General features: G+C 46.3%; 1 long non-coding RNA gene and 1 pseudogene across 1 annotated transcript in view; both read right to left on the bottom strand.

Annotated features, from left to right (window-relative positions):
* Positions 1 to 15,227, bottom strand: part of LOC144341060 (uncharacterized) — a 558,577-nt gene that overhangs the window by 12,891 nt on the left and 530,459 nt on the right. The gene's annotated exons all lie outside the window — the stretch shown is intronic.
* LOC144340959 (wee1-like protein kinase pseudogene) lies at positions 3,758 to 5,676 on the bottom strand (annotated as a pseudogene).

A 15,227-nucleotide genomic window follows, 5' to 3' on the forward strand; every position in this document is an offset into this window, starting at 1 on the left:
CTAAGCAGCTCTGGGACCCTGAGGTGGAGAACTCAAAGAGAATGATGCCTACATTTGCACATCTGATCTCCAATCCAAACTGCCACTCAGCTACAGAACCTCACTTTCTCAGCCTCAGCCTTTTCTGCTGTAAAATGGAACTACAGAAGGCATCAAAAACCTAAGGATAAGGGCAGAACTCTACTCTGGATGCAGGAGTGACTGTAAGGTGGATAGCACTCCTTGACTTTTGGTTTAAACACATGGATAATATGTTGTGTTTCTTTGTGTCACCTCCGTTGTGTCTGGTTCATGGATCCAGATCCTGGGGGCTTCTAACCAACCCTTTGCTAACTGATGGATAGATAGATGAATGGGTGAGTAGATGAAAAGATAGATATAGAAATACGGATGGATGTGTGGATCCTCAGGGGAAGCAGAAAGAAGTAAACAGGAAGTCAAAGAATGAGGTGATGATTGACGGATGGAGAGTCCATGCATGAAATAGAGGCATAGTCTCCAGACCTCATAACTCCACCCAGCCCCAGCACAACCTACCTTGGGGTAGCAGTGACATGCTTCAAATGATGCCCTCAGTCACCATGACAGCTTCAGAAGGTGCCATAGATCTGGAGCCAATCATAGCTCATAAGAAAGGCGCAGACAGCCAGCAGAAAAACACCCAGCATGATAAAGTGCATTTTGAAGCTCTTCTCATCTGCTATGGCTTCTTGATCAGGCCCTAGTCTATTCAATGCTGGCGGAGGGGGTGCATGTCATCCAGGATACACACCGAGACAGGCTCACAGGTGGGGGACAAAGCTCCAGAATAAGCAAATTGAGGCTTAAAATTAAAGGGAGAGGCCGGGCGCGGTGGCTCAAGCCTGTAATCCCAGCACTTTGGGAGGCCGAGACGGGCAGATCACGAGGTCGGGAGATCGAGACCATCCTGGCTAACATGGTGAAACCCCGTCTCTACTAAAAAAATACAAAAAACTAGCCAGGCGAGGTGGCGGGCGCCTGTAGTCCCAGCTACTCGGGAGGCTGAGGCAGGAGAATGGCGTAAACCCGGGAGGCGGAGCTTGCAGTGAGCTGAGATCCAGCCACTGCACTCCAGCCTGGGTGGCAGAGCGAGACTCCGTCTCAAAAAAAAAAAAAAAAAAAAAAAAAAAAAATTAAAGGGAGAGTAAGACCCCTTCAGGTCCAGACACAGTCCCTGGACCCACAAGTTCAGCACAGCAAGAGGCAGAACAATTGAGTGGACAAGTGCACCCACCCACCCACTCACCTTCTCTCCTCACCCTCCTGCCTTTTCTGCAGGCTAACCAGTCCTGTAGGGCATGTATGAATATGAGTGAGAGAGTATGCAGGAAAGAGAGAAGGGAAGGTCACCAGGGCTGGATCCAGGCAAGGCTTTGACATCACCTTATTTGCCTACTATAGGGATGAACTAGGTGGACACATGGCCGTATTATTACACTATATTAATACAAATACACCTTCCAGCCCTGGGAAGCAGCATACAATTCTGTAGCCAAGAGATGTTAGAATGCTGCTGGAGGATTCCAGGATCTCACAGGCTAGATTTCAGAGTTCTGAATTTTAGACTTCTCAAGGACATGTGCCCATCTGGGGTTCAGGCATAATCGACTATATTTACTGATGGTGACTGTGTGCATGCCACCATAACATGTTACACCATTAGCTCACTTAAGGGACTCCATGAGGCAGGTACTACTATCTTGACTTTACAGAGGACACTGAGCACAGGATAGTAACTTCCCCATGGTCACACAGCTGGAAATAGCAGAGCAGCTGGAATGTGAACCCAGAGTCTGTGTGCTTAACCACAGTGCAATCCTGCATAACTACAGAACAAGCTTATATGTGTGAGCTCTGATGACAAGGCAAGCTGACTGGGTTTAGATCCTGGCTCCTTGACTCTGGGCAGTGTGGTCTTGACCTGGCTGTGCTTCAGTTTCCTCCTCTGTAAAATGAGCATAATAACAGTGCCTTCTAGGTTTGGAGCTGTCCCCAGGTTTAGCCTCTCTGTGTTTTTCTGTCCCCTTCACACTCTGGCCACCATCCAGTCCTGCTTATAATAAGCTCCTCCCATTCCACACCAAGGCTCTGGTAAATTAATGTCTGTGCAGGGTGTGAATGACTGACAGTAACTAACTCAATTTCCTAGCAGCCTAATCCAGAAGGATGCCTTACTAAAAATAATATTCTAATTTGGGATAAATTTTAATTGTAATTAATTCCTGGGGACAGGCTGGTGAAAAAATTTCCTGGGGACAGTCTAATGTAAAAAATCCATTTCCTTTACAGGATTACAAGAAAATAAGAACTATCACTATCTCTAAAAGACAATGTTCACTTGCAGTGTTTATGAGGTTAAATGTCTGATGCAGGATAAAAGACTTTCATTTGGCTCCTTGACTTTCTGGGTTTTTGGATTTTCCTGTTTTTGGTCATCACTTTCTCTCTCCTCCTCAGCATGGCTGTGCTTGTTCCCTAACCCCACACCTGTGCTCACACCAGGCCTTCTGCCTGGTAGTCCAACCCACAGACCCTTTTTCATTTTTTTTCTAGACAATTAAGTTGAGCTCATGGTGACTTTTAATATGCCAGTCAATATTAATAAAACACAAGTCAAAGACAAATGCAAACATTTTACGTCAAAATCAGTGAGAAAAAATGGACAAATTCTTTTTTTTTTTTTTTTTTGCAAAATACATTAGCCAGTATTAGTAGTCAAATGGCTAATCACAGACAAAAAAATCTATTTTGTAAGAAACTTGGAATGTCAGAAATAATTCTGGCATTACAAACAGCTGTGTAGAGGATCACCAAGATGAGTTTATAAACACATACACATGAGAGAAACCAGGCAAAACATTGAACAGCAGACTAACAATACGATCAAATACAAAACTGGGAAGGAAGGAAGAGGTATTTTTCTACGAGTCAGAGAAGTATATCACCAAAACAAAATTAGAAAACTCAATAATTATTGTACTGGATTAATACAAAATTCCAAAGCTTTAAAGTTCAAAGAAAAAAAAAAAGGCCAATAGCTGCTTTTCATTAGGACCAGCTGTACACTTTACATATTTGTTTCAAAAAGAAGCCTATTAACAACAGTGATTGTTTAATGCTACAAGTTTACAGCAAAGACAAAACTGAAATAGCAAATTCATAAGGCTTTAGAATTATCCCATGTCTCATGCAATGCCTACAAACTGCTCCCAGTTGGATATACAAGTATAATTCACTTAAATATATATATATTATATATATATATGAGTGTGTGTTTGTGTGTGTATAGAGAGAGAAAGAGAAATTTCATACACAGATACATTGAAGGCTGAGTAGGAATGAGTGGTTTTAGCATTTGCCTTATTGAGAGAATGTTTGTCATCATTCCCTTGAGTCCTTTCTTCAGGTCACCAAGGGAAAAGATACCTTCATTACAGTGCGACAGCACACTGAGAGCAACACACCACCACAGCGGTTAATTTTGGAAAGGCTGCGTTAATATCCACCAGTGACTGACATTTTACAGAAGACAGACTGGTAAGACTATAGAAAAGCCTGAAAAAGTTATGGTCAAAATACGGTTTTCAACTGTAATTCACAAATAAAAGTCCTAATCAGTAAAACCACTGACACCAATAGAAAGAGTAATTGCAAATTGGATTCTAGCTGTGATTTCGACCTAGCTTGCTTTTCTCATAGTGTTTTTTGTGGGGCGAGTAGGTGGGAAATGAGTAGTTTAGTACACTGGAAGGCTCTCAGAGCACTTTGTTTTCTTTCTAATAAGATGTTCTGTTCCTCTGTGTGGTGGACCTAGTGGCCTCTGATCAGTGAAGAGTGCTCCTTCCTCAGCTGCAGCTTTTACCATCTATGCTCTCATGAGTTCTTTTTGTAAAAGTGTATTTTTGAACGTTTCAACATTCAATCCTATACATAGCGGTTCTCTACTCTTCCTAGAAGCGGACAGCAGCAGTGAATGCTTTATGACGGCCATTGCTGAAGGTCTTCTCTCTGAATCTGGATGAATCATAACTTTGAACAACTCTGTAAATTCTTGGGAAAGCACTTGTGGTATCCGAGGTAATCTATTCTCTCTGATTCCATGGCAATGGTCTCCATTCCTGGGAAGAGCACAGACCAGCAGCACAGACAACTGTGAGGGCAAGTGCAAGATATCTAAAAAAAAAAAAAAAAAAAAGACCATCAGTCTCTTCAACTTGTGGGTTAGGGATCGTTGTTACATGCCCACAATCACGAATTATGCCCAGTCACCTTGATCTCCTTCAGAGGCAGCACTGGGGATTGAGGTTTGAGACATGGAAATACTACAAGGTTTCTTAGCCATGTGAATCAAAGACATTGAATGAATATACCTCAAGCCCCGGCCAACACGCAGAAGGAGATCCTTCAACTCTCCTTCTTTAAAGTAACTCATGATTCGGTAATTTTCACTTATAGCATCAACTAAGCTTCCACCATCACGATATCCATTCTGTGGAAGCATACGAGCATCTGCCCAAGCAGACGAGTGTCAAACTACCCGAATGCGGTCCGAGCACTGTGTGAGCTCTTCTGTCACTTCTCTCAAAGGGTTCTGCTCATCAACAGAGCCGGTCAGTGACTTTTCTGATCTCTTAATGGCATAAATCCAGCCTCTCCACGCTGTTAAAACACAGAATCAAATTCTGCAGAGCCCATTTTCTCTGGCTCATGAAATTCTGTCGTAGGCCGAGAGTTCACATTGCTTTCAGTAACTGCAATTCTCTAAGCAGGTGTTTCGTCTTCAAACTCATCACCACCGGGTTCCATGTCTTCACCACAGGAGTCAATCCCAGTACCTGCTCGCTCTACCACGACGCTGTCCCAGCAATGACGCGACACAGAATCCGGAGAGAAAAGCTGAGTATTCACTGGAGGAATGTGTCGTGGATCAAACCCTTTTTCCTGATATTTCTGTGTCTCTCAAGAAGGAACTAAGCAGAGGTGAACAGACTCTGGGTGTGTGGCGCTTGCGGGAGGCCTGCGCGAGGCACCGGGGTCCCACAGGGACCAGCAGACGCCCCCTCCGTGCCCTGCGCGCCCCGCAGGCCCGCACGAGGCTTTCCCAGGGCCTCAGCGCCCCGGCCGGGAAGAGCCGCCCAGGAAGCAGGCGGCCGCCGGGCTTCGACTTGCGACGAGGGGCCGACCCGCCCTGTCCCGTGAGTCGCCCCTGGCCCTCCGCCCGCCCCTCCGCGCTGGGCAGGGCTCCAGCCGCTTGTCCTCCAGCTCCCGGGCTCCGCGGGGCTCCACGCGGGTGGCAGCGGCCAGCGGTCCCCTGCAGGGCCGAGTCCTCCCTTCCCTCCTCCTGCTCCTCCTCCGCGCCGTCGACGAGGGCGAGACCAACTTGTGCCGCAAGGTGCAGGCGGCCCGGGCTGCGGCGGCGGCTCAGGAAACGCATGGCCCTGGGTTCGGGGCGAGGACAGGAGAGCCCGGCTGCGAGGTCGGGACCCTGAGGTCCAGGGGCGGTCCGCGGCGTGCAGGTCCCTGACGGTTCCTCTGCGCTGCGCTGCGCTCCGGGCGCGCGGGATGCGGGCAGCGGCGGGACGGGCCGCACAGGCTGGGCGGCCGGGTTCTCCCTCCCGTTCCAAGGGCAGGCTCTCCTTCACTCACAGCCGCCATCGCCAGCCCTCAGCTCAGTCCCGGCTGCACTTGAGAGTTCAGCGGATTACTGGGGAAACGTGTGTAAAGTGCATTGGAAATGATGGATCGTCGGCAGGTTCCCTCCGGTTCCCTCTGCCCAGCTCTTTCGTCTCCCTCCAGCGCAAAGCAGGGAACAGACGAGAAGAGCCTGTCGTCTCCCAGCACAGGGCATGCTAACCAGTGTTTTCAGGATCCTTGGAGTGGGACCATCCCCACAGGACCCTCGCGAGGGAAGGGGAAAGCGCACACCGATTTGACAGATGCAGAACCCCCACCTCCTGTGGGCCACCTCCTGTGGGCCCCACCTTCAAGACATAAGAATCCAATTGCTTCTCATCCCCCATGACTACTCATTGCCTGGTGTCAACCCCCTTCATCCCTCTCCCCCTAACAGATCTCCACTTCCATTGTTGACCCCGAAGTCCCTTTGCAACCCAACATTAGGTGAAATCATATCAGTGCTCTGCACAGAACCATGGACTGGCTTCCTGTCTCATCAGAGTAAAAGCCAAAGGCTTTAAGATGACCCACAAGGTCCTGGAGAATTGGCCCATGCTGTCTGAGCATCACCCCTCTGAGTTTGCCTCCCACCGCACCTCCTCTCACTTGCTTCCCTCTGGCCACCCTGACCCTGTGCTGTTCCTGGAACACAGGGACTCCCCAGGCCCCCTGCACCTGCTGTTTTTTCTGCTTGGACTGCCCTTCTTCCAGAGAGCGGCATAGCTGCCTCTAAAATTGCAGAACCTCCTCCCCCAGGGGTTCCCTGTCTTCCTTTCCCAATCTCTTTTACTCCATAGTCCTCATCACCATCTGTCACACTATGAACATTATTTATTCGTTTTGTCTGTTTTCTGTCTCCCCCAACTAGAACTCAAGCTTCCACAGGGTGGGGACATTGTTTGGTTCACTGCTATAACCCCAGGGACTACAACATGGTAGGCTCTGGACATATATGTGAATGGAAAAACGGAGTCTAAATGCCTGGGAGAAGGAGGTGGGAAAGGAAATACAGGCAGAAAACGTCCTGGGGTTAAGGCATCTGACATTTTTCACGGAGGTTACGCAAGGGAGAGAGAGAGGAATCAGATGTTAATTTTCAGTTAGGTAGAGAAAGACTCAACGGAGAAATAATTAGCATCTGGGTGAGTGGCAAGGGAGACTGCTGACTGAGAGAGGCTGGGTTAATGTAAAGACCTCCACGGGAATGGTTCGCCAGCCCACTCAGAGGCTAACAGAAGCCCAGGGGGGGCCGAGGAAAGCACAGAAGAGGCCTGAGTTGTGAGGGTCCCTGACAGCCGAGCCTCTAGTGGCCGGTGCAAGATGGGGTCTGAACAGTGGGTGAGGAAACTGGACAGTTGGACCCAAGAGGAAAAAGACCAGGAAGCAAAATGGAGCCTACTGGAGGCTACAGAGTGGCAGAGCCCTTGATGCCACGTTCCAGTCTGGAGTTTATTTTGTAGCAGCAAAGCACTTCTGATGGGTTTAGAATAGAGGACTAAAGAGAGAAGGTAGAATCCAGCCTGGAACCCCAAGGGAGGAGCCTCACGGCCTCTGGTGAGGAGGGCTCACTCTTCAACAGAGGCCATTGCTCCATCTCCCAGTCCCTCTGACACTCTCTCTTATCCCTGTACCCAGAAAGTTAGGGATCCTGCTGTGGCTCACAGTGGAGCCTCCTCCACATCCAGGGCTGGCCTGGGCAGTTTCTTGGCTCCCTCTGCCCCTCCTTCTGTTCCTCTTACTGGCACCAGGTTTCAGAAAGCTTCTATTTCCTGCTGCCACCCTCCCACAGGTGTGGCAGCCTCAGTATTCTGTGAGCACCACGCAGGGTCCTGTAGCAAGGGCCTGAGGATGGATGCTGAGAGCCACCTTTAAGAGGGATGAGAATTCAGATCTGGTAAAAGAATGCAGCACCAGGAAGTGCTTTGTCCTGGTACCCTGGATTCTGCTGGTCAGGGTCACAACTCCAGAGTCCTGCCTACCCCCCCTCCCCACCTGCACCTGTAGCAGGATGAGCCGCAGACAAAACCCCTCAGACACCGAGTTAAAGAAGGAAGGGTTTTATTTGGCCAGGAGTGTTGGAAAGACTCACGTCTCAAACACCCGAGCTTCCCAAGTGAGCAATTCCTGTCCCTTTTAAGGGCTCACAACTCTAAGGGGGTCCACAGGAGAGGGTCACGATGGATTGAGCAAGCAGGGGGTACATGACTGGGGGCTGCATGCACCAGTAATCAGAATAGAACAGAACAGGACAAGGATTTTCACAATGCTTTTCCATACAATGTCTGAAATCTATAGATAACACAAGCAGTTAGGCCAGGGATGGATTTTTAACTACAGGCCCAGGTGCAGTGCTGGGCTGTCTGCCTGTGGATTCCATTTCTGCCTTTTAGTTTTTGCTTCTTTCTTTGGGGCAGAAATTGGGCAAAAGACAATATGAAGGGTGGTCTCCTCCCTTACACCCCCTTTCTCAGCTCTTTTTACAAGTTCAGATTCTCCATTTACCTACTTTTCTTCCCCAACAGACTGCCAGCTCCTGGAAGACAGGGACTTATCTGACTCACCCATGGGCCATAGGCCCTGGGTCCAAGCAGCCTAGTGAGGACTTCCTAATCTCAACTAAACTGTAGGGTTCACTGTGGGCAGGAAGTAGGGGGGCAGCTACACTAGCTGCTGCCCTGGACCTGCCATGAGCCACTGATATCCATTATATCCAATCCTCACAGCCTCCCTGACAGAGCTTAGGGGGGACCCTTTGATTGTCTGCATTGCCACAGAAACTCAGGAATGGGGAAATCACAGGCAAAGATGAGAGATAGAAATCCTACTTATACTTTTCTGATAAAGAAGTGTGCTGGTAAGAAAATGGGTTACAAGACCGGACACAGTGACTCATGCCTGTAATCCTAGCACTTTGGGAGGCCAAGGCGGGTGGATTGCCTGAGCTCAGGAGCTTGAGACCAGTATGGACAACATGTGAAATCCTGTCTCTACTAAAATACAAAAAATTAGCTGGGTGTAGTGACACAAGCCTGTAGTCCCAGCTACTTGGGAGGCTGAGGCAAGAGAATCACTTGAACCCAGGAGGCGGAGGTTGCAGTGAGCCGGGATCATGCCACTGCACTCCAGCCTGGGTGGCAGAGTGAGACTCCATCTCCACCCCCCTCAAAAAAACAGAAAATGGGTAACAAAGGTGGCTGGAAGGTGTGGGTCTTGTTGCAAGCTTCCTGGAGACCCACTGACTTAATAGCCTTACAAATGTGCATATTATTTGGTCCATCTAGCCATTCTACTTGAAACCTGGCAAAAAAAAAAAAAAAAAAAAAAAGATGTCATCTTCAATACAATTAAAGATACAAAACAAAGCAAAAGATTGTATCACTGTTTTCTTTCTTCTTTCTTTTTATCTTTCTCTTTCTTTCTTTTTTTCTTTCTCTCTTCTGTTTTTGAGAGAGGGTATCACTCTGTCATACAGCCTGGAGAGCAGTGCTGCATTTCACTTGATTTTCAGGCAGCTAAGGCAGGATATTGCTTAAGCCCTGGAGTTCGAAGCTGTGGTGAGGTATGATCCCAACACTCCACTCCAGCCTGGGTGACAAAACAAGACCCTGTATCAAAAAAATAAAGCATGAAGTTTAATAAGTTCCAAAATACATGTGCACCCATAAAGCCATTACCGCAATAATAACAATGAATATGCCCATCCCACCCCCAAATTTCCTGTCTTCCTTGGTAATATCTTCCTCAACCCTCCCTGCCTCTTCCCCTCACATCGTTAGGCAAGCAATGATCTTTTTTCTGTCATGTCAGGTCAGTTTGTTTCTAGAGTTTTATATAAATGGAATCATAACACTCTCTCTTTGGCTTCTTTCACTCAGCATAATTATTTTGAGATTCATCCGTGTTGAAGCATGTATCAATAGCACATTCTGTTTCACTGCTGAGTCATATTCCATTGTGTGGATATGTCACAGTTTGCTTATTCATTCAGCTGATGGTGGACATTTTCACTGGTTCCAGTTTGGAGTTATTACAAAGAAAATGAAACGTTTGTAAGCAATCTTTGTGTGGACATATGCTTTCTCTTCTCCCTTTCTCTTGGGTAAATATTTGGTAGTGGAATGGCTAGATTATATGGTAGGTTACCTGTTTAGGAAGTTCCCAATTTTTTTCTTAAAGTAGTTTTACCATTTTACATTCCCACCAACAGCGTGAGTGTTCCAGTTGTTCCACATGATAATATAAACTTGGTATGGTTAGCCGTCTTCATTTTAGCCATTTTAATAAGTGGATAGTAATTTCTCATTTTTGTTTTAGTTTGCATTTTCCTTATTTTTGTTACTTCCAAATACAGACTACTGTTTATGTTGGGCATCTTTTTATGTGCGCATTTGCCATTTGTATATCTTCTTGTGTCAAAGACATTTGAACAAGAGCAACTCCATCTTGAATGGGGCTAGGTAGATTGAGGCTGAAACCTACTGAGCTGCATTTCCAGGAAGTGAGGCATTCTTACTCACAGGATCAGACAGGAGGTCAGCACAAGATACAGGTCATGAAGACCTTTCTGATAAGACGCCATGCAGTAAAGAAGTTGGCCAAAACCCACCAAAAACAAGATGGTGATGAAAGTGGCCTCTGGTCATCCTCACTGCTCATTATATGCTAATTATAATACATTAGCATGCTAAAAGACACTCCCAGCAGCACCATGACAGTTTGCAAATGCCAAGTTACTCTATATAATCTAAAAGGGGGAGGAACCTTCCTCATTCAGGTAAACTCACAAATAATCCGCCTTCCATTGAGCATACAATCAAGAAATAAGTATAGTCAGTAGAACAACTCATGTCACATCTCCGCCTGTGGTACAGCCAGTCTTCATTCCTTTACTTTTCTAATAAACTTGGTCTCACTTTACTCTATGGACTTGCCCCATATTCTTGCTGGAAAACCAAGAACCTTCTTTTGGGGTCCATATCAGGACCCCTTTCCTGTAACACCTTGGTGAGGCCTGTTCAAATCTTTTGTCAGTTTTTAAAATCAGTTTTTTTCTTATACACTCTGGAAACATGTCTCTTATCAAATACATGTTTTGCGAGTATTTCCTCCCAGTCTATGGCTTGTATTTTGAAAATTTAAAGTTTTTAAATTTTTTGGTAAAGTCTAATTTGTTAATATCTTATCACACACGTTGTGTTTTTCATGTCCCTCAGGGCTCACTGACTCTGTCTTAGTCCTGGGGCTGGCTATGCAGTGGGCTCCTCAGTTGTGGCAGTGTAATAGCAGCAGAATGTGATTCTTGGGGTACCCCCTGGGGAGCTGAAAGTGGCTGTGTTGATGGATCTGTTTTGGGACTCAGGAGAGGTATGTAGCCCCATCTTTATGCACAGCCTCATCTTCCAGAAGCCATGACTCAGAGGAAAAGGGTGCTTGGATTTTGTTATAGCCATTTGCTTTGTGGAAATTAACATTTACCATATTATATAAAAGATAGAATATGCATTAAGTCTTCCAACTGTTTATTTTTTAGCTTCCAACTGTATAAGTTTATAGATTTTTAAACCAAGATGCTTTATATATATTTTTTGTGGAAGTATAAGTTTTATGGCACATGGTTGGTACCATTGTTTCTTGCTTTCAGGCAAAATTGATCTTGAGTCCCAGCCAACTTCTTAGTGGCTTTGGGGCAGTTATATAAGCCTCATCTGCTAGAAAAGGCATAATAAAATTGACTGCATAAGTCACACATTTTTTTTTTGGCCAGGCACAGTGGCTCACACCTGTAATCCCAGCACTTTGGGAGGCGAAGGTGGGTGGATCACCTGAGGTCAGAAGTTCGAGACCAGCCTGGCCAACATGGGGAAACACGTCTCTACTAAAAATAGAAAAAATTAGCCAGGCATGGTGGTATGTGCCTATAATCCCAGCTACTCTGGAGGCTGAAGGAGGAGAATCGTTTGAACCTGGAAAGCAGAGGTTGCAGCGAGCTCAGGACATGCCATTGCTCTCCAACCTGGGTGACAAGAGCAAAACTGTGTCTTATACAAGAAGAAATTTTAAAATATTTGTCTTTTTTATTTTAAAACCACTATTTTATAGTGGTTCCCATCAAGAGACAGATTCTGCTTCCCAAACCTTGAATTTTTCTTGCCTTATTTGCACAGGCCAAAGCTGTGCATATGACAGTGTGTCAGTTTGGTACCTAGGTTAAAACGGTTTTAAATGCTTCTGTTTTCTTTTTCAGAACCCTTTCATCTCTATTAGAACAAGCCCATTTTAACTTTCTGGAGGATAAAATAGCATGCTGAGAAAAGGAAAAGCCAAAGTGCCTCAGTTTACAGACAGTTCACTCCCAGAAGCAGAGCCACCTAATTCACCAGCAGCTGACCACTCACACCTGAAGGAGCCAAACTGAGCCCAGCAGAATGGCCCAGCTGAGCCCAGCCTAAATTTTTAACCAACTCAATCATGAGCTAGTATGTTTTTAGATTGTTTGTTATGCAGTTATAGCTTACTAATGTATATACCCATTAAAGACAGGATGCCAGGACAGATTGATTATAAATAACCTGCAAATGCTCAGCACCCTATAAGTATTGATTTTCTTTTCCCTTTATTTAATAGATTTGTTGTAAGATGGTATTGGGTTATTCAGAAGTGAGGTAGGAGAATAGGGTGTGGAGGCAGGGAACTTCAGGCCAATTTGTGCTGACTTCCTAAAAAAAAAAAAAAACACACACACACACACACACACCCCAAGGTCTAGGGGTAGGGAACCTAAGACCAGTTAAGGCCAACTTTCAACAGCTAAACCAAAAGAGAAAGAACCCATCCCCCCACACCGGAGTGGCAAAGGATCAAAGGCTACTCTCCCTACAACGCTCCCCATTCCACCACTCCTCAGATGTAAAGAGAGAGTGCCTTGGAGTGGCCACAGGCTAAGCACAGGCCATCCCTTCATCTGCATAGAATGTCAATTCCTCTCAGTTTTTAATTAGCCACAGACAAAATCCTTCATCCAAATAAGGGGTAGCCAATAGGGACCCCAAAAACTGTACTTAAAACCCAGAAAACTTTGTAACCAGGTCCTTGAGCCATTTGCTTGAGCCAACACCCACTCTGTGAGTGCTTTCTCACTTTAATAAATTTCTACTTTTGCTGCTTCCTCCTGTGTTTTGTTCCTTTGTTACTTTGTGCATTTTGTTCAATTCTTTGTTCAAAATGTCAAGGATCTGGACAACTCACACTCACGGTCTTCCTTCTGGGAACAGAAGTGCAGGAAGATGTGGAGGCCCGTGATTGGTGCTTAAACTCACACAGTGCCCCCCACCACAGGAGAAAAACACACAGTTTCAGTCTGACAATTAGGTCCAAAGATAAATAGGAAAACAAGAAGTTTGCCTTTAATCTATTCTCTCTATATCTAATCTTTGGAGGTCAAGGCTGTGAAGAGACCTGAAGACATTGTGTTCTCTCCTACTGGAGCCCCATCATTCTTTGTTTACTGTCTGATATTTAAAAGGAAAACAAATCTCTGAGAGAGGAGGGAGTCAGAGGCAGATAGAGAGGGAGGGTTTGGGGAGAGAAAAAACACCCACAGGACCGCACCAGCACTGCCCCTGTAGCTAGCAGGAAGAAATGTGGTTAAGAACTTCCTTATGCCAGGATGTTGTTCAGAAGGGATTTTTTTTCAACTTAGGTGCAGGCGCAATAAATCAACTCAGATGTCCTAAACTTGACCCAGCTTATTAGAATATCATACACATGACATTAGCATTGTTGTTTTAGCACTCCCCTACCCCCCTTTCTCCAAGTTTTTGCTTAGGCACTCATGGGTAATAACCAACATGGAGTCACTGTGGCCAACCCCAGGCATGCACAGATGCAGCACCCTTAGTGGGGAACTTACCCCTCTCATTTGGGCAGAACCCACAGAAGACTCCTTTTTTCTTGCCTCATAAAAGACCCATAACTCAGATGGGTGAGGTGGCGCATGCCTGTAATCCCAGCACTTTGGGAGGCAGGGGCAGGCAGATCACCTGAGGTCAGGAATTGAAAACCAGCCTGGCCAACAACATAGTGAAACCCCATCTCTACAAAAATACAAAAAATTAGCCAGGCATGATGGTGGGTGCCTGTAATCCCTGCTACTCAGGAGGCTGAGGCTGGAGAATCACTTGAACTGGGAAGGCAGAGGTTGCAGTGAGCTAAGATCAAGCCACTGCACTCCAGCATGGGCAACAGAGCAATACTCCATCTCAAAAAAAAAAAAAAAAGAAAAGAAAGAAAGAAATTAGGCCCATTTCTGGCAACCTGCTTTCAGGTCCCCTCCTGCTGTGGAGAGCTTTCCTTTTGCTTAATAAATCCTACTCTGCCAAACTCACTGTCTGGTGTTGCCCTGCTTCATTCTCCTTGGTCGTGGACCAGAGCCCAGACCTGGCTAAACTGAGACCACCACACCTCTACAAAACAGCAACTGTGAGACTGTGGTCTTCACGTGGACACTCTCAGCTTGCAGCCCCTGCTTTCTCTAGGGGGCACTGTTCCACCCACCCTTGAGCCTGAGGAGAAAAGTTGGTAGAGAGGCTGTTCCCTCACTTCTAGCAGAAAAGACGTGTTCACTTCCCTGAGGTCAGAGCCCTCATGCCTGCACTCAATGTGGCAGACACCTGCCATATGTAGCTACTGGGTACCTGGAATGTGGCTGGTTTGAAGTAAAATGTGCTGCAAACAAAAAATGCACAGTGAGTTTAGAAGAATTATACCAGAAATATACTTTCTTTTTAATTTTTTTGAGACGAGTCTCGCTCTGTCGCCCAGGATGGAATGCAGTGGTGCGATCATGGCTCACTGCAAGCTCTGCCTCCCAGGTTCATGCCATTCTTCCTCAGTCTCCCGAGTAGCTGGGACTACAGGCACTCGCCACAACGCCTGCCGAATTTTTTTTGTATTTTTAGTAGAAATGGGGTTTCACCATGTTAGCCAGGGTGGTCTGTATCTCCCGACCTCGTGATCCACCCGCCTCAGCCTCCCAAAGTGCTGGGATTACAGGCGTGAGCCACAGCGCCTGGTAAAATATATTTTATTTCTAATTATGTGTCCGGAGTTGGTTCCTTCCCGTGGGTTCCTCCTCTCGCTGACCAAGAATGAAGCCGCGGACCTTCACGGTGAGTGTTACAGCTTTTAAAGATGGCATGGACCCCAAGAGTGAGCAGTAGCAAGGTTTATTGTGAAGAGGGAAATAATAAAGCTTCCACAGCATAGAAGGAGACCCCAGTGGGTTGCCACTGCTCCCTGAGGTAGCCAGCTTTTATTCCCCCTCCCATTTCCCCTTAATTGTCCCCTCCCATGTTCCGTTTTTGTCCTATCAGAGTGCCCTTTTTTCAATCCTCCCTGCGATTGGCTACTTTTAGTATCCTGTTGATTGGTGCATTTTACAACCCCCTTGTTCGCTACAGAGCACTGATTGGTGCATTTTTACAGAGTGTTGATTGGTGCATTTTATAATCCTCTTGCAAGACAGAAAAGTT

This window comes from Macaca mulatta, chromosome 5 (genome assembly GCF_049350105.2).
Source record: "Macaca mulatta isolate MMU2019108-1 chromosome 5, T2T-MMU8v2.0, whole genome shotgun sequence".
NCBI lineage: Eukaryota > Metazoa > Chordata > Mammalia > Primates > Cercopithecidae > Macaca > Macaca mulatta.